The sequence below is a fragment of the Coturnix japonica genome, chromosome 4 (genome assembly GCF_054131305.1).
Source record: "Coturnix japonica strain WE chromosome 4, WE-NBRP24, whole genome shotgun sequence".
Lineage (NCBI taxonomy): Eukaryota > Metazoa > Chordata > Aves > Galliformes > Phasianidae > Coturnix > Coturnix japonica.
Genome location: NC_140666.1, coordinates 29564880 through 29584327, shown reverse-complemented (window position 1 = coordinate 29584327; position 19448 = coordinate 29564880). Strand labels below are relative to the sequence as shown.

At 37.6% G+C, this 19448-nt stretch overlaps 1 long non-coding RNA gene across 1 annotated transcript; it reads left to right on the top strand.

Annotated features, from left to right (window-relative positions):
• The first annotated feature begins 365 nt into the window (after nucleotides 1-365).
• On the top strand, nucleotides 366-4365 carry LOC146761013 (uncharacterized). The gene is made up of 2 exons (XR_014946129.1): nucleotides 366-476; nucleotides 3211-4365. It is a non-coding gene; the product is annotated as an uncharacterized LOC146761013 (long non-coding RNA).
• The last annotated feature ends 15083 nt before the right edge of the window (nucleotides 4366-19448 follow it).

The window sequence follows — 19448 nt, the reverse complement described above, 5'->3', positions numbered from 1 at the left end:
AACTAAAAATAATATACCAAGTACAATCACTACCAGAGAAAGGTACAGAATAACACTGGTTTTAGTTTTGTTTTTCTTTCTTTGTGTAGATTATAACAATGCCTTTCAGGTGAAACCAGACCTGCAACATGCTCTAGGCTAAAAACATGACTTGCTTTGAGACATTATGTTACATTTCTAACAAACATAGCCTTCAAGGGTTTTCAAACTCCATGGGATTCTGTCTATATATATATAATAACAACTCTTTATCCTCAAAACACACTGTACAGATCTGGCATAGATGAAATGACTCTGAAGAAACATTCTATACTCCAGCCAATAAGCCCATCATGTTCCAAAAAGTCTAAACGATTTCATTACAGGACTTTCAGTATTTTTAATCTCCAGAATACTTTGACTGAGGAGTAACCTGCAGCAGAGAAACCAGCTCTTGAAAACTGCCTGTTTTGTCTCACTTTTCTGAGGATTAGAAGGTAGGTAGTTTGTTAAAATGGTGTGATTTTGGTTTGTTTGTTTGTTTTGTTGCTGTTAATGTTGGTGGTCTGTTTGATTTCATGGCTTACTTTTTGTATGTGTTGCTTTTTTAAAATACACACTCATGGAGAAACAACAGTTCATCGGAAAAATAATTCAAATGCCGAAAGGCAAGTTGTCCATTAGGTTCACCTACAAAACAGATGAAGTCCTGAAAGTAGTTTCCATGGAATGAGCAAAAACTACTGACGTAGGAAACAAAATTCTGTTCCAAAAAAGTAAAGCCATTTTACCCAAGGGCACTGTAGACTTCACTAGTGCCAAAAAGTATCAGGAGGTGATGACCATGCAATTCTAGGAAGTTCTGAGTAAGGACACAGTATTAAGTGTTATGGCTGTCAGAGAGACAGAAACACTTAAGATTACATTGGCTCTTTATTCCCATGAATCACAGAGGAGTTGATTTGTTATCAGCAATAACAGCCTTTCTCCTAAAGAGAGGGGGATGATACAGGAAGCATATGCTCCAAGCTATTTATGAGAATGTTGCCAGAAACGGGTGTAACGTTATGAACACGGTGACCTGCACCTTTAGATTATAATAGTATGTGAAGTCATAAACTAGACAGAGGGACATAAGAGGGACACAGAAAGGAAATCTTATAAAAACGATTAATACGTGATAGTTTCCAATCCATTATTTCATCAGGAAAAAAATAAAACAGCATATTGCAGCTCTTGGACTCCACCTTTTAGTTTCTTTAGCCAGTAACAACTATGTTCAGCTCAAATTTCTGTTTTATCTATTGTAATGACAAACATCTCCTCTAGCAGCAGATTTAATATTTGCTCTAGAGATATCTAAGTCTCTTTGGAAAGGACTAGGGAAGGACTGGGACATAACAATAGCACTGCTGGGTTTAGTGTCAACATAGGTTGCCAGTGCTTACTTTCAGGTGCATATAGATTGTTTATCTATTTCTAGGCTCATTCAGAATAAACCACCAGAAATGTCTGCTAATTTTCTTATAACTTATTCTGCTAAAGAGAGTAGGCCATGGTGAGGCTGCTGAAATACAGTAATGTTAAAGATTTGATCCACATCAAACATACAAAACTATCTTAATATAATATTTACTGCCAATTGCTCTTGTTTTTGCCTGAAGCTCTGCAAATTTTCTTCCACCCTGGCCTAACGGGTCACTTCAACTGAAGCTATTCAGTGCTGATTACTATATTTTCCCTGGATTTATTTTCTGTATTACACTTATGTCTATCTCCTCTCCAGATAGCAGAATTGACTATTTTACTAGATCAAATTTCTCATGATAGGTGAATTTCAATATCTAAATACATTTAGGTTCTTGCAGAAAATATTTCATTCCAGCAGTAAGCACAACTCAAAATAAAATAAAACAAGGTGGAAAAAATGGACAGAAAACCTTAAAGAGTCTAGCCCATGAAAGAAGAAGAAATATGTTAATAAACCTATATATATTTCTGGATTAATTTGTCACAATTAAAGTGCTTCTTAGAGAGACCTGGAAATCTCTCTCACTTGATTTTTCCATGAAAACTTCTACCTGTTAAAATTATTTCAATGTACCAGTCAAATCCCTTGTGCTGTTACACATCTGAAGTGGCTGTGGATATTTTGCCAGATTGGATGATCAGCTGGCACTGCTGTCTGATCATATGGACTTCTGCATAGGAAAGCAGTTTCTCTTTACACAAATACATTGCGCAGGTGTTTCAGATGTAAAACCTCAAATAGCATTTGTGTGGTGTTTAATAGGACAGAGTTCTCTGTTAAGTCCTCAATCCCAGTTGCTTATTATGGAAGAAACAGATGGAATTCAATTTTTTCCCCAACTGTTATGAACCACAAATATCTTTTCAGTCAGTGCTGAGGGAGTACAGAGATATAACAAAACAGTCTGGAGATCAAAATATAAAATATGATTCAATGTGAAGAATAAATGCAATTGTCATATGATTCGTTGCTTCAGCCATGATTTCCTCACACATAACAGGCCACCGGCCTGAAAAAACTGGTTTCAGTACTTTGCTGCTATATTTTTTAACTTAATTATTTCAATCCAATTAAAATCTCTAATTCAAAGCTACAGAAATCAGCCAGAACATCTCCTTTGATGTCAGTTATCATTGGCCCTAAGAAATCCCATCTTCAGATGTTTGCCATTCTTGCAGATGGTCTTTAGTTTTAGCTCAGTTTTCTTAGTCACTTCTTATATTGTTCTGCTATTACCACACTTTCTTCCAAGCCTGTCCTCTGATTGAGAACGTGAGCTTGTTGACTCCCAGTGACTGAAATTCGTTCTTCCTAGAAACTGCACTTTTATTTTGGAGGCTATCATAGTTTCTGGTGCTGTTAACACAAATATTCACGTGCAACACTACTTTTCATGTTGCTTGTGAGAATTAGTTGCATCCAATGTGATTCAAATTTACAGTCATTTAAAAGATGGAGAGGGGTAACTAAGCTAAAAAAATACCTTCATGCTTGGTTCTCCCCTTGCATGACCCTCTCCCTGAAGCCATTTGAAGGTTTTTCACTGATTTACATAGGAGATGGATAGGGCTGTAAATCAGCTTTCAGAGATTATTATTTTTATTTTTTTAAACATTGCCCTGATTATTTTCCAACATTTTCTTCTACCATTCTAGCATACAATATAAATCAGAGAACTCTCTCTTTGTTGTTTGTCACAGACTTTCCTGGAAAATTCATAGTGGGGATTTAACAGAAGAATACCAGCAATACATGCAAGATGTGTACACATTTCTCGTTTGAAATTATGTCTAAGGTGGTCTTCAGTACTGCATGATTTTTCCTCTTGTATATGAACTGACTCACTGGGACATTGGCACTGTTCATTATTTTCCTGCTGTTTGAAAAAAATTAAAAGAGCGAGTGTGAAGAGACCTCTGCAGACTGGCTCCATCTGTGCTTCCTCAGCGACTCCTGGGCTGTCAGAGTCAAGGACAGCCAGTGCTCTCCATTTTCCAGCACCACGTGCTCTTGAAGGACCATTGTTTCCCTACAGCCTATTGTTGTTTCAAGTTGTCACTTAAAGGAGATCTCAAGTTTCTGGCTGCCAGGTCGCTCTGCCCTCGGAAGTGATGTTTATAACTTCACTGTGGCCTTTTGCACAGGCTGACTAGCTTGCTGACACCCCATTGGCTGTGACTGAGGGAGACCTGAGCAGCTCTTCTTTTCCTAGTGACTGCTAGGTTCTTTTCATTTCCCCTCAGTGCTCCACATTAAATTAAACAGCAAGGTTTACACAGCCACCTCCACTACTATGGAGAAGAGTGTTAAGTTCCTTTTTGCAAGAAAGGTTGATTCATAGCCCAGGTTTGGAGGAGCCAAAAGTGGAAATTTCTGTTAAGATACCAAAAGAATTCTGAGGGAAGCAGGCAATTGGAGCAAAAGAACTTGCAGAGTTGCTGAATAGATCATTAAGTAATTATAGGTCTTAATCAGCTACACATTTCACGAGAAAAGCCATGCTGTGAATCTGATCCACTCAGTCAGCTTACAGACTGGTATAAAGCTGACAAGCAAACGTATGGCTAGTTCATAATCATTTCCTTAATCGGGTGGCACTGCTGCACGTAATGATATTCTGAAAGCAAGTCTGAGACACGTGACACATTAGGTGAAACACAATGCAGATGTTCCTAAAGTTAAGGAATCTACAAACGAGCAGAACATTATAGAGAAAGATTAAGAAGAATATACCATCTACAATAGCCTAAAAAGAATAATAAACCTGACAACCTGAGCATTTAAAAATGTATTTGCATACTTCAAGAATTGCTGTGCTGCTAAAAACAAGTAAATAAATAAATAAATCTCTCAAACTGTGCTCCATTCATCAACCCCTCTCATTATCATGGGCTCTCACCATACTTGGCTCCCAGGTGCCAGGCCACAGCACAAGCCAGCAGTTGGAAGTCCTTCACCCAAGGACTTTCAGCTGCTGTGGAGCACCCATTATGTCCCATTCCTAACATTTACATTCATCCCCAAAGAAAAATACACAAACCCACACGGCATGAAGCATAATAAAATAAAAAATAAAAAAGAGAGAGATTCAATTCCTTTTTAGGGAGATTTGTAGGAGACTCAAGTTGAGGCGTTCTAATTGTATATTTGAGATCTGGCTACAAGTGCTCTCGTCCACCACCCTGAAGTGGGAATTTTCTCCCATCCCAAAGGGTTTATTTATTTATTTATTTCTGCTGTATATATATATATATTTAATAGGTACAGTCTAGATCAGACTAAATCACTTTTGTGCAAATCTCATTCAAATCATTATGAATCGCCTGCTCTTCATGCTATTTTTATCCCTTTGTTTTAGTTAAGCAAGTTAGTTCTGCTCAGTAAGGTTATAAAACTTACTACAGACTCAGGGACATGAGAAAGCTATTAAATAAGGCCAAAATTTGCTTGCTCCCTACGAACAGGGTTTTCTATCACTACCAATAATGAAAACAGAAACTCAAAACAAACAGTATTTATGCATCATGTTCAATAATAAAATCCTCTTGAGCATATAACTGATGTCCTCAAGTAACTGAGAAGTGTGCATCCTACTAATACAGCCATGCAACTTGAGTAGTGCAAAGACAAGCAAAAGCAATCAATCTGATAAAAACTTGGTTCTTATCTCACAAAATAAGCTTCTCTTGACAAAAAGACAGGGGCAAACCTTTTCCATAATACAGAGAAGATAGAATACTGGTTAACCAGAAGCATGAAGCATTTTGCACGTGCTGCAGTTTCCAGGACTCTATAGCAATGGGAAAGCCCTCTGCTATCAATTGTACATGAAAAACTGATACAGGCAATGCTGCTGTCTTTACAGAAGCTATCAGCTGGCCCTCCTGGTCTGCCAATTTCTCCCACTTCTGCAGCAGCTGAAGGGGTAATCAGGGCATGAATTGGTCTGTACGTACAAGCCACCCAGGTTGTGTGCTCACTGCCTCTAGTATAGAGTATCTTTGCATTTCCTGATTGCTGTATCCGCTCATTTATTCATCATGTATTTAGATATCTAGTGTTTTGTTGCAGGAACCATCTGTTCGTCATGAAGAGTGAAATAGGTATCCCAGCTCTGACTATTAATTAAAAAAAAAAAAAAAATCAATTAAAAAAATCTTCCTTTTTATTTTAAATAGGGAATAGTAAGGGAGAGGAAAAAAAAAAAAAAGAAAAAAAAAGAAAAAAACTTTCTTGAAAGAAGTAATAAACTTTTGCAGAAGGGTAACGAGAAACTTGCTGTGAAATAAGAACATATACCTCCTTTAGAAGCACATTCGTGTCCCCACATCACCGGACATTACATACACCCAGCAGGTGACAAGGATATAATATGAACACAGAAAAATTAAAATGACCTGTGACTCCTCCCTCTTGCATAAATGTCTTTGTAATGTGCCTTATAAGGAACGTGGTTCAACAAATAATTTCCCAAAAGAACAGAGAAGTACTATATTTTGAGAAAGAAAAGTTTTCTTCTATGAGGCACTCTGCAATACAATAGACATCTGATTATAATGTAGTTGAAGGTCTATGGGGGGGATCTGTATTTAAAGGAAAGGAAGCAAGTATTCTGGTCCAAGTAACGTGCCCCAGCAAATTTACACGGTGTAGCTGATGCACTAGAATTAGATTAGCACAACATTGCTCATTTCCAAGTGCAAAGACTGTGTGCAGAAAATGCTTAATGGCAATGCTACGAGAAAACTTGCTGAAGCAGTGAGACACAGATGGCCAGGGCTCAGCACTGAAACTCCCTGGGAGTTGTTCTCGGGCTGAGATGAGATTTCCCGTGCACCGATCTGCCCCGTAGAGGACAAAGAGCAATTGTGCCTACTCTGGAGAAAAAAGGAAACATTAGAACAGCTATGTGCAGCAGATTTAAGAATGGAGAGGTGCCAGAAGAAGGTTCAGAATTTCCTTCTCTTGCCAATAATGAGCAAGCAGATTGAATATTTTGCTATATAGATATCATTCTACATGTAGTTGAAGAAAAAGAAAAAAAAAAAAGAAAAGAAGAAAAAAAAGAAAGAAAAAAAAGAAACTTCAAAATCTCTGTATCGGGAGACCTTGGTGACTAAGAAGACAACAGTAAATTATGTTTTGCTGCTGGACTCATACTATAGACATTCTGGGCGTTCATTCCAAATTAACAGTATGTGTGTGTCAAAACTTTTACTGCTCTCCCTCAATATGAGCAGGATTTAGGGAATGTTTTAAAATAAAGTATATTGTAAAGTAAGGGTGGGGTTAAGCACTAGGGAAATCAAAATTGTGTCATTGGTTTTACCACCAAAAATTTAGATGACACTGGGGTAAGTCATTCAGTTTTTCCAGATTGTTTTTTATCTTCTTAATACTGAGATTAGAATAATAACATTTCCTCCCTTCTGCTTTTGCAGAATTGTGTATTTCACTCCTCTGAAGGCAGCAATACATGTCTCTCCAACTCCTGACATAATAACTCCCACTTCTGAGCCAGGGACTTCAGGAAATAGAATTCAGTCAGGCAGTGTGTGTATAAACCCATCATTTGGTGGTAGACGAAGAGGGCAGCAGATGGAAAGTAACTCAGAGAGAAAGAGATGAGCAAAGAAATAACACACAGGGATTCGCTTTAATACAGATATGAACACATTTCCATACAGAACTATCTGTGGTATCTTTAAATACTGGACTGTGTGCAGATGTAACATATTTAACCTCACAGCAGGGTGGAACTGCTCAGCTGGCACTAGACACTGCAAGAAATAAAGCAAAAATGTTCCTGAATTATAGACATACATGCCAAAGATTTAAATGGTGCCCTAAAAACAAAGCGGATGAGCAAGCTTGCCCAGCCATAAATCTCAAACACAAGGTATAATTACAGCCACTCTAGAGCAACAAGTACTGCCCTTTAATGTCATTCTATGTTATTGGACTCCATTTTTCAACCATGGTCAGCGAAATAAGGTCTGAGGCAGGCAGAGGAGAAACAGCGCCTTTACTTCAAAACGGAGAAGCAGAGACTACGCAAAGTGTTTGAACAGCACTTTCTAAGTAGTGGTCTGTTACACCTGCCATCAGCATATTTCCAAAAGTGTCCTTTAACAGAGGGAGATACTGTGTAGTTACAAGTTATGCACATATTATGTTTGAAGAGTAATGAAATCAAATAACTTTTAAATGAGTGGCATATCAGTGTTCAGCCTTATTTGTTACAGACAGAAGAGAATACTTTGTTTCCATTTGCTTAGGAACCTGTCTAATAAATTTTGGAAGTTTTGAACTAGGTAAACTTTCTGCAGTTTTTTGTTGGGTTTTTGTTTGATGGTGTCATGGTTTTGTAATTTTGTAATTTTGCTATCAGTATTCCACATCATAACATCAAAACATTTGTTTGTTTGGGTTTTTATTTTTTGCTTTTTTGTCATTTTTATCAAGTTATACAGAAAGCTACAAAAACTTTTTCAAGTGCCAGTCAAAAATCACATGAAACTCACTGTTCTCCAGAAATAAAAAATACTTCTCATCCAGTCACTAAATTAAACTCTATACTCAAATAGCTTTTCCAGGTGATGCAGATTATTGATATTTCATCTTTCATAAATTAAGTTTTACAGCCTTACAGAATTATACTGAAGACAGTCATAATGAAACATGGAATTAACCACATAATCCGCATTTGATTACAAAATGTTACATTTGTCTTATTCATCATGGTGATATTTCCAGTGCTAGACAACTGAAAGCTCTGGGGACGGTCAGCTTTATAATCAAATATACAGGCACACAATTCCAGACAGTGACAATATGTACGTGACTTTGACAGTTTGTGATTTAGGACTCATTCAGTCTAATCCTTGCAAAGCTCATTCCTAAGAATCAGTGTCTTATCAGCACCAGTATGCACTCAGCTATCTGAGGTCTCTATGTCGATATCAACAAGGTCAAGTGCTTAACAAATTTAACTCTCAGAAAAGTAACATAAAAGAGATTTAATTACGGATGTAAACTATCATCTTACCTCGTTCACATTTGAATGTAAACAGTGGAAAATTCTGAGCAAGGAACAAACATCAAATAAAGTTAAAATTTTTGTTAGTGTAGAAATAATTACCTGGCTTAAAAGGCCTGCCCTGTAATATATTACTCTGGTCCATTGCTCTCCCACAAACTCAGTGCTGTTCATGGCTACCAGCCGGTCCTCCTGCCCCCAGGGCTCTCCATCTCCTTAGCAAATAGAGCTTTGGCAGGTTCCATGTTCAGGCTGTTTGTACAACCTCCTTTGCTTTTTATTGCTTTTAGGTCAGAAAAATACCATCACCCCCCCCCCCCCCCCCCCCCAAGAACATAGTGTTTAACAATCTGTATCAGACTGAGACAGAATCATACGTAATTAATACATTCCTAAGGTGGTGGCAGAGCACTTCAGTTTTTAAATAATGCATCAGCTGAAACGTACCAGTTTTTCAGGTAGTGAGAAAGAACTGCATTATAATTATGCTAATTAGACAAACGAATATAATCACTGATCTAGGTAGCATATTTATGTGAAATATGTTGGTTTTTTTGCTATGGTTAATTGTGCAGTGTCCTTGCTCCTCAAACAGGCTCAAGCTATTGCATAGCACTGCAAGTTCTAAGATAGCTAAAGGATAAATTGCAGTTAACACCAAATAATCTAATAAAATTCAAAAGCCGGTGCAGCCAAAACTACATATCCTTAAGGCTAATAATAACAATAAAGACAATGCCACTTTCTCCACTATCCATAAAGCCTTCTTTTCTGTCTGGTACATCTTCCTTGAGGAAGAATGAGTGACTACTGCCTCATATTCGTCACTGCTAGAATCATCCACACAGAATAACAGAGTCTTTCTGCATCATCACTGTCAATCAACATTAAGAGAAATACTGCTCTGAGCCATGCTAATTTATGGGAGTTGACGTTCGGACATTTGTTTATATAGATGCAGATGACAAGAGGAAGTCTTTAAATCAGTTCTGCCTTTGTTTGAAGTTGTGTTTACTTGGTCAATAATACAGCATAAAATTATTATCAATAAATCACCATGTTCTGTTGGTTGACTCCTTACAAGCTTGTATTATTCAGTGTTGCTGTTCTGCAAGTTTCCATCTTTCCATTATTATTTTGCTCCCCTGTAATCATTCTTACTTTCTTCTGGATACCCTGGGAAATGTCTGGATTCTGCATGATTAAAGTTAATGGGAGCTTTGCCATCAAATTCAATGAACATGGGATAACACTCCGTGCCAAATTCTGTAAACCTTCTAGTAAGCCAAAACACCTGTTTTCCTTCTTCTCCCATGGCCCATTTCTCCTCATTGCACATTTTTTCTCTGCTCTGACACCTATTAATCCATGCACTCTATCCAATCCATCATATTCATCTTTCTTCACCAGTTATGTTGCCACAGCTCTATGGCTGGAATTAATAGGAGAGTGTGAACTCACTTATAAAAGTGCTACCTTTCTTACTGCCAAAATAATGTCAGTGCATCACAGAACACAAGTCCAAAATGGTATGCAATATCTATTCATGCATCTTGACATGATTTTAATTTTGCTTCCAGTCCCACTTGGAAAATCACCACCTAATACATCCATTTCTAAAATGTTCTTATACCCAAGTATTAGATCTCCACCATTGTTCTATTGAATTTGTTGAATTCCGGCCTTTTCCTTCCTAGTAAATGTAATGAGCATACTTTATTATTTCTGTCAAAATGTTTCAATATTCAGATGCCAGCACTTCTTCATTCCTTGTGTTTGCTAAAACCCACCCTGGGATTTTCAGCTTCAATCTTCCCAAGTTTTTAGAAGACATATCTTTAATTAAAACACCTACTGAGACAAGCAAGACAAGTGAAACTATCTTAGTAAAATTTAGAGCTCCAGTTTTATACTGGTAGAGACTAGACAGACTGAAAGCAAAGACAATCATTTGGGAACAATCACCTGGGTCAACAGTCTCAAATACAAATTAATCATGAGGGGGAAGATTAAAAATAAAATAGGGTACTTTGGGAACAGTCAGCACCTTATTGAACCAAGACATACTGCTCTGTCTCGTTAGTACATGCTCTTATTTGTTAAGACTTTTCATTAGCTGTGTGAATGTAATCCACTACTTCTTCTCCAAAATGCATGACAGGCCCAGCAGCAGGTGAAGAGCATCCTGTATTCAGCTCCTTCTGACTCTGACTTTATTAGAGTCATACATCATCCAGGATTCAAATTAACATCTATCCCAAGAGACATACTGTATGGCTCGATATTTGCTCTGAAGCGTTATTTGAATTTGCTGGTTATACACACAAAGTATACTGCCATAATCAGAAAACTTATCTTCCACTACTGAAGACCATTCTGTGAAACCCAGACTTCTCCTGCTGTTTTATAAGATGTAATTTTTTTACCCTCACTTTTTTCCTTGGAAAATTAAAGCCTGAGCAGCCATAGTACTAAGTAAATAACGAAATGGTACACATCCATTAAAAAACCTAGCCAAATACACAGTTCCAATTGTAACAGCCAGATGCTCATTGCTCACTCACTCCTTCCACAAAAAGCTAGGACACTGCCTAAGAGAGGAACTGACATCAAGTATTTCATAATAGTACAATTGAAGCTGAGTTTTATGTCTCCATTACTAACTCCTAAATACAAGAAGCAGCTTTAGTCCAAACCAACATTTGACCAGATTGCTGGAGTCTCTTGGTGAAGTAACCTAATGTGTCAAAAGAAACTACATTGTAGTACTGTTCACAATACATTTTTTAATCAGTCAATAAATGACAGCTTTACTAGTCATTAATTCAATGAAAATTAGACACAAGAAGAGAAGTAGTTCTGAAGTGTTTTAGCTGTCAGTAAAATTTAAGAAGTAAAATCCAAATAAAATCACTTAAGTAGATTTTTTAATTTCCACAAGGTACAGAGAAGACCAAAGCATTGAAGCACTATTGTCAAATGAAGAAAGAAGAGAATTTTCTACTGAGCAGCACAAGCAAACTTTGGGTGCAAAAGCAATGCTGGGACTTCCACAACAATTCCATTATCATTCATGGCTTTCAGAACTGCTACACTTTTGTTATTGTTTGGATCCCAGAAGCATTCACTGTAGACATCCTGATTTGCCCATATATGCACTTCTTACTTTTGTTTTTATTTCCTTATCTTAGCTCCTATTAATGATCCTGCTTTCAAGCCCTGTGCTAGGCACTTGACTATTTTCAGTAATCAGGTATGCTTAAAAGTAAGTGCTGGTTTAAACACTTGGGAAAATTTAAAACTACACTGTGTAGTACTCAAGTTATTTTACAGGCACAGAGAGCTGGAAAGATTTTTTTCTTTACAGTGATATTTTATCCAAATAAATCCTTTACAGTTAAACATAATATTAGGATTTTTTTGCACTCCCACTTATAAGCCAGTACTCCAAACATTGAGGTTTTTTGCATTTTGTAAAGACTGGAGAGAAAGATCAATTTCAGAGCAAGTTTTATTTTGTGTCACCATGGTGTAAAACTGTACTTCTTAAATTCATTCTGTACAAGTTTCTTTCTATTTCAAAGGCTTACAGTGATAAGCAACAGTGTGATATTTGGCCAACTTGCTAATCCACGTTCATGTACACACTCACATACTGTAAGCCTGAGAGTTTATGGCAGCACAATTCAGCTTCAACTGAGCTTTGCAGACCCCACTTGCACATCAGTGGGATTACCCATCGTGAATTTGTTTTGTGCGGACAAGGAGTAAATCACCAGATAATCTAATGAGGATGGATTGTGTAAATAGTTCCACAAAGAGCTAATGTGCATAGATAGGGCAATAAATTGGAATGATCGATGGGACTAGAGCCACAGGAAGATCAAAAAGCATGAGACTGCAGTGAGTGTTTTAATCACCAGACCTTGCGCTGCCATTAACCACTTCCCGTAAGTGCTCTCTCAGCACTCCGGACTAGAGATTTCCTGCACTTTTTTTGCCTTAGACCATTCAAGGTCAGCAGGATACAGCCTCTAGCAGCACCAGATACCAGGTGAAGTACAAACAAGACTGGCCTCAAGATACATCTGCTCAAGCTATGCAGTTCTGCGTGCTGCTACATGAGGGCTCTGCCAGCAGCCTGCCTGCTACATACCATCTTGCCTTTCACATGAAGGACTGTTAAATAAAATTGTGAGCACACCTTTGGGATATCATGGTGACATAAATGGACTCTGCCAACCCATCCTCTTCAATGCTGTGCTGGAGTTTTGCCATAAAGAGCTCAGCACATGGAAAGAGCGTAGGGTATCATGTGGCAACAGGGTACTGGGATGATGGCAGGAGTCATTTTATGACCATGCTTTCTTCTCTGAATCTCCTTGAGTTTGCAATATCACTGTCTTACCACCGAGCAGGTATATTCTCTGAAGAAAGAGCCACATATATGTACATTGAAAAAAAATACATATAACACACTGATGGTTTCTAGTTTTAATTCCCTGTTCCTCTCCACAGGGAATGGATATTAAAGATTCTCAATGAAAGGTCAGATTTTTTGTGGATTTCTGTTGTTTATGATGTTTGTTTAATTTTAAGATTTGTTTGTTTAGGAGGTGGGGTTTTTTGTTCTTGTTTTTCTAAAGATAAACCTGAATGCCTAGCTCAGTTCAAGAGTATAATCTTTCTTGTCATACCATTAATTAAAACAAGTTTCACAAAAACACACTTCATTTCCCACACAGTATCCTCAGGCACACTTAGCAGCACTCTCATGTCCAGATTCCACTGTGAACTCATTCACAAGACAGGCCCAGTGAGTAAGCTGAGATGTCAAGGCAACATAAATGCTTGAAGAAACAATTGCTCAATAAAGGGTTGCAGGATTTTCTCCTAAACATGAAGGTCAAATTACTGGAAATCAGGAGGAAAAAATGATTAATTCCCTCTTTTGGAATTGTCTCAATTTCAAGATAATAAATGTGTCACTTTTCTCTCTGGGAATTTCAGCCAGTTGCTGAGCCTTCTAAAGTTAAGACCTTTGCAAATCACCATAAGTGCTATGGGCACTTCTTACTAAATCGGTCAGGATTTGCTTTAACTCCACATTTAATCCATTTTACCTCGGAAAACAGAAAAACAGATAGGAAGGACATCCAGTCTTAACATTGTAACTAGCCAGATAGGAAAAGATTTGCAGTGGGAATTATTTTTACAACTGGTTTCCTTTTCTGAGTCAGAACCCCATAAATTAAGAAAAATCCTTATGGGGAAGACTTCAAATGAAGAGAAAGGAAAGTACACTGCCAACCAACAAAAAGACTTAATGGGCCAGTGTATATATAACGTAAACTGAAAACAAATACCTGCTACTGCAATCACCATCACAACCTGCATGCGTGTCTAATTTACAAGTAAGCAAAGAAAAAGAAAATTCACATCAACTGTGTTACGTTTCACATAGAAAACTATAAATAGCAACCAAATGAGAACAAAATTTTAGCTGGAAATTGCAGAGGAGTGATTGGCTGAAATGCTGTAGCTGCCACTGAGCTTGAGCCGGCAATCCACCACAAAACATACCTTGGTATTTCAGTCATCCCTGATTTCTTACATGCTTTCTAAATTTTGTGTTGGGGAGTTTGTGATCAAAGAGGTACAGATGCAGGTTTTATTTATTTACTTTTAAAATCTTAGAAAGTCAGGAATTCTAGAATTAAAACCACTCATCACTAAAATAAACAAATAAATTATTATTTTTTACTTGCTTGAGAAAGCCATTCTGCAGCATTTACTAGTAAGAATTGTGAAAATTACCTACATGGAATACTTGTACCTCGAGGCTAAACTAAGTACACTGACCTTTCACTCTGTACTTAATATACATTCCTTATATATTAAAATAACATATGGAATAGCTCCTGATTTTTTCCAACACCTGGAACTGCATGGTATATTATAAAGCACAGAAAATATCTGGTATCGTATTCTGACTATATAAATCTATAGCCCAAAAACTACAGAGTGAAACAGTAGGTTATCTTGCAATTCTTCACTCAAAGGAAAATCATTCCTCACTCACAAATGGAACTTAATTGCATAAAATCAATCTCTTTAATAATCCCTTGCTCTATATGCAAGAGCAAATACATTAGTCTGAGACATCTTTGACACTAGATGGCTAGTGTCATATCTCAAAGGAATCTCTCAGAATCTGAGGTCAAACTTCTTCATGTCAAGGTGTCAGATCAAAGTGAAAACCTAACAATAGATGTTCGAAAACATTTTCTAACAAGCTGTGATTAAATAATATATATTCATATATATATTTAATGAGCTTTTAAAACTGCATATTTTTAACTTACTGACAGTATCACATAACAAAATGTCTCCAATGCATGATGCCCCAAGGCAATCATGGTGCCAGGAATGGATAAATTTATCCTAGGACATCTTCAGCTATCAAAAGCACCAAAAGGATATCAGTGCATTTTCAACTCACTTTAATCTAAGGCCATGCTACCTGATTTGGGAGAGCATTTTCCATAAATTAATGATTCAATTTGATTTTCACTTTTGCTTTGTGTTTCACTTGAAAGGAAAACCCTAAGGCTGGGACTACAATGCAATCCCAAGCTGGCCATACTCAAGAAGAGCCCTACTGCTGGCTTCAAGTGCCATAGCACAACCAGCTAGGAATAGGCAAAAGAAGGAAGCTTAGCTTTATGAGACAAGAAAGAAGAGGCACAGCCAGAATAAATACACAATAGCAATTAGCTAATGAAGACACAGTGTTAAGTTTTTCTATAGTTTTGTTGTTGCTGCTTACATTCAGATACTCTGCAGTGAAAACAAATAACCAGTTGGTCTTATGATAGGATTAAAGCATGAGTATAAAGAAATGGTAAATTGATTTTAAATACTATTGTTAACTCCCTGCAAGCCAAAGTACAAGCTCCTGATCCTTTTGACTATGTTCTATATGAGAGTATGGAAAAGGTAGCCAACATAGGCAGGTAGATGGGCAGGACAGAAACAAATGGTTCAAGAGAGACTGGGGAAAATGCTAGAATAATTAATTGCAAAAGATAAAATGAAGATCAGAGTTGGGGTGTGGGGAACTTTAGCATCTATACAGGATGTGCAAGGATACCCAGCAGGGAGAATTCTTGAGGGACTTGAGGGATTCCTGGTTGTTGCCTCAGGTTAGAGCAGCTTTTCGTATCTAGACAACACTGGAGAACAAGATTTGTCCTGTTTGATTCTCAATGACAGCAGCACTATGAAATAAATAACTGGAATAATAAAACTCGGCACAGCAAATCTCCCCTAAATTTTAGTTAAACATACATGGCACAGATAAAAAAGAAAAAAAAGAAAAAAAAAGAGGAAAGCTTCTCAGTGCATGATGCAGATCTACCATGCCTTCAGATATACTAAACCTGATTATTCTGTCCATATTTGACTAAGGGAATCACATAAATAAAGTACAGCCTATAATCGCTCAAATATTACCACAGGCTTTTCAACGTTCAGGCTAAATCCAGAAAGCCTGAGAGAGAGGTGGATGCAGAATACACATGCAACAAAGCTTCCCTGTGTCCCAGAAGTATTATTGAGCTATTGAACAGACTTTTGCTCACTGGGGGGAACGAGGAGGGGGGAGAGTGAGAGAGGGGTGGAAGAGGAAATGAGAAATGAAAAAGGAACATCTGCAATGTCTAAAGTACCCCAAGGGGAATAGGGGAATACACGGGAAGGATGTTTCGAAGCTATCTGAGCTAGTGTCAAACAGGGACAGGAGATGCAAAACCTGATTAAATCGCATACTAACAGACTTCACCTTTTGAAATACGACTAACTGAGCCATATGATAAATACATAAGCAGTTACGAAAAATTAACTAAACAAATGGAAACAAGCAAGAACTCAGTGGATCTCTCATAATCTAAACTCATCCTTCTGTTATATTGTGTGCTCACAGCTCACATTAAGGGAAAAACAGTTCAGGTGAAGCTGCTACTTTGAAAGAGCTTATTGTCCCGACTCAAGAGCGTGCTTTTGTTCAATTTGCCACTAAGCTCTTTGTGCAGGTATTACATTGCCATCTAGTGTACATTTCGTATATTGTAAAATCCAAGAAACAGATCCGAAGGCAAAGTAAACATCCCCACAGCTGGCTTTTCTCAAAACATTCAGTCTTAGAGAAAGACAGATTTCCTCCAAGCTATTCAATGTCAAGAAACATATGACTCAATTTATTAAAAAAAAAAAACACTAAATAAATCAGCACCATAAAGAATAAATAAATCAGCACCACTCCAGTGGCAGCCTCTGTACTGAATCTGAAACAGTTATATTTAGAGGGTACATCCACTGATAGATTTAGAAATTTCTACTGTCCTTTCATCAAAGGGTGTTTCAGCTTTGGCATTCCTCCCCCAAAGGGAAGGTGAGTTCTCACCCCCTACCAGCAATACAACCACTGGCTTTGGAGCAACATGGAGCATGGCACAACACTGATCTTCCTCATTCTGTTTTCCATACCAAACTAAACCACAACTGAGAGAGAAAGGAGTGGCACTAATGAAGCCCCTAGATGGGCAGGAGGCCCAGGCCTCATGGTGCTGTCCTGCTCCATGCATGCAGTGTGCCCCAGACTCCCAACCATGCCTGGGTTCACTGGCTGTAAGTTCTGAGGGATGCACCACATGCCGAGTGAGATATAGGAGGCATCTGGGCCCTGCTAAGAGTGAGGCTTGGCTGTTTGGAAGGCTTGCACCACAGAGGGTGGATCAGTGCCTCGCTGTGCATTTGAACATGCAAGCCTCACTCTAGGTTAAGATTTTGGGTTTTTCAACTAAAACCTCTGGAACAATTTATTCTCCAACCACTACAGTATGATATATCTTTTTTGGAAGAGTCCTTTTCAAAATACAGACAGGCCTAGCTTTAGAATGCAGAGGTTAACTCATAACATACTGCAGAGGAATCTGAAAATACCCTATCCACCACCTAGACTCAGAGACATTGCTCCACCACTGAGCCACAGCAGCCTGCCCAGCCCTGCCTTCAGCTCTGACTGCTGACTGAACAAGAAAATGGTTCTGTACTCACCGCAGCCACCAGTTCAGCCAAGAGCAAAACAGGAACTCCACTGGAAGGAGAGAACAGGAAGCAATCCTTACTATGATCAGAAGATGGAAGTGATACCTATAAAACATGTTCCTGCTTTCAGAATCAAGCTTCTCAGTTATCATCATTTGCAAATATCAAATTTTATGAGAACTGGCTACAGCTGTTCTTTTTAGTGTCTCGCCATTTTAACAAGATATCAATATCCTAACATTAATAATCTACTGAGTAGATTTTACCTATTTCTTTTATTGTTGTTAGCTGCTGGAGCTTGAATTACTAGTTCTTCTTGTTAAAGTTTTACTGCTCTTATCATATGATATACTGCATAAAATAAAGCAACAATAAACCTATTTAATAGCCTGTATCCTTTCTTTCAACCATCACATTACATGTTTGTATTTGTTATTACTTTCTAGATACATCTTTTATCAAATACAGTGTTGGTCTGTTACTGACCCCCATATATTACTTACTGTATTATTCAAGATGCCAATATACATGCAGTCCGCAAACAGCTGAGCTGGAGAAGGAGGCTAGCGAGCCCCCTAATTCATTTGAGACCAAAAAAGACAAATTAGCAAAAAACAACCGTTTAAGCTGGCCAGTATCATTTTAAATAAACTACTGCAATGGCTCTGTCAGCCATTGGCCTGCAGTCAGAAAAACCTGTTACTGATTTAGCTAGAGCCAGGTGCATCCCCCATCTGCAGAAATAAGAGCAGTTACAAGTAACTAATTGATCATCAGCTTATTAGCTGAGTAGCTAATACAACAAGTGGTCATTGTATTCAGAGACCAAGACACGAAAGGAAGATACATCTTTTTGGGACAAGTAGTGGTATCAGCCTTGTTTTCCCTAAAAGAAAAATGAATTCTTCTCAACTAAAGAAAAAGCTGCTCCAAACAGAAGATGTTACATGTAACTGGATCCTTTTCTATTGATTTTTAGTAATTTTTCTTTTAACCAAAAGTGATTCTACCATTAAAATTTAAAGAACCATTAAAATTTAAAGAACTTTAATTTAAAATTTAAAGAAAATTTGAAGAATTATATAATCATATAAGTTTCCAAAAACATCCTAAAATTGACTGTGGTTTATCAGATCTAACAAGTTAGCCTTTCATTTGAACTTTACTATGAGAAGAAATAATTTAATCTAAGGAAAGGTCAAGAATCATCTAAAAATACTGTCCTCCTGATTCCTAAGCTAGAGCACAAGAAAAAGCTTCTGCTAAGAGCACTCTGCATACCAGTCTTGAACATCTGCTGTTTGTTATCAGCAACCAGCTGAAATTAGGCAACAGGACTCTCAGGCCATTCAGACTACAGAAAGTGTTTGCAGGTCAAAGATCATAAATTATTTTTCTTAGTAAAACTAGATGGAAAGCTGTGAACTCTAGCCATTCGTCTACAGAACTGTTTCCCAAAGGCCACTGTCTGTTATTGAGCATTTGTAACTCTGGATGGCAAAATTCTACTGAATTTAGTAGCAAGAGAGATTTATATTTACCTGGAAGAAGAGGATTTCACATTCTTGTCCTAAAAGCCATTTCTTTCCTTTAAGTTTCTGTAGTGCTTTGCATGGTTATTATAACATTTCTTTTTTAACAAAGGAAATGGTAAAATACTGGAATTAAAATGATAGTATAAAGAGGAAAGCCTTCTTGGAATTTCCTATGGCAGTGTGAGGCTTTTATTCATGAAAGGAGCACCTATCAGTTCAGAGCAAATCTAATACCCAGATGCATCCAGAACTTGAT